At 39.8% G+C, this 1,011-nt stretch overlaps 1 protein-coding gene and 1 long non-coding RNA gene across 4 annotated transcripts in view; both read right to left on the reverse strand.

Moving 5' to 3' along the window:
* The window catches only part of LOC102259104 (C4b-binding protein alpha chain), a 33,935-nt gene that overhangs the window by 12,850 nt on the left and 20,074 nt on the right, over nucleotides 1-1,011 (reverse strand). The gene's annotated exons all lie outside the window — the stretch shown is intronic.
* The window catches only part of LOC106724588, a 6,735-nt gene continuing 5,825 nt past the window's right edge, over nucleotides 102-1,011 (reverse strand). Inside the window, exon 2 of the long non-coding RNA XR_001360436.1 lies at nucleotides 102-178. This is a non-coding gene — a long non-coding RNA (uncharacterized LOC106724588). The remainder of the gene's footprint in view (nucleotides 179-1,011) is intronic.

Below are 1,011 nucleotides of genomic sequence, written 5' to 3' on the forward strand. Positions count from 1 at the left end.
CTGGAGTTACCTTTGCATTGAGGAGGCGGACCAGACCAGCGTGAAGAACTGCAGTAGAGTATGGGATTTCCAACCAGAATATATCCTCTGTCACATTCATATTTAGCCTCATCAGGTGCGAATGTGTGTGTACTTAGTTTAGGACGTCCATGGTCAATGACAGGAGGATAATAGCAACCTTGTTGGGAAGACATAAAGTGAGAGAGCTTGAGCTTAGAGGACATAAACAACAACACATCCCAGAATCTGTGTGCTTTCTGTAGGCTCTGTCCTGTCCTGCCATCTTCTCTGCCCAAGGGATCACTTAGCCAAACCCAAGTACCTGTGCTGCCCTCCCAAACCCTCATGATGAAGAACATGATGGCACCCTAGTTGGTCCATTCTCCATATTGGGTCATTGACCTGTGGGGTAACAGCAATCACATGCAAGAAGGACAAGTAGAAACTATTGATCTGCCCCAGACCCCTCCCTCTTAAAGCAAGAAAAGTCAATTTAAAATATATATCATATTAATCATCACTCTATAAATTTACTTTAAAATAAAGTAAGGAAGAAATTAGTGCCACTCTTAAAGAACTAAAGATGTAGAAGTGGTCATTCTCATCATATTTCTATTTATTTCCCCAGTCTGTCTACTACAAAAATTAGAATTCTGGACAATTACAGTAGACTGTTGAACACTCAATATTTTAGCCCCTACTACAGACACTGTACCAGATATGGTAACTTTGCTTTAATTTGTCTTCAGGGAAATGAGGCCACTGTTTCAGCAAAGGCCTTCTTTCCCACCCTAAAAAAAAGAAGATCAAAAACAATCTGCTCACACATGAAAGGGTCAAGATCATACATTTGCAATTTTACACTTGTTCTATGAAAACTCACCTGCTCCTCTCATAATAGTCTGAAGTTACATGCGCATCTGAACATATAAAGAATATCACATTTATCCAGTATATCAGTGTCATCATATTTACTCTACTTGAATGAGCAATAAGATGCTAGCACGATGT

The sequence above is a fragment of the Myotis brandtii genome, unplaced genomic scaffold (assembly GCF_000412655.1).
Source record: "Myotis brandtii unplaced genomic scaffold, ASM41265v1 scaffold898, whole genome shotgun sequence".
NCBI lineage: Eukaryota > Metazoa > Chordata > Mammalia > Chiroptera > Vespertilionidae > Myotis > Myotis brandtii.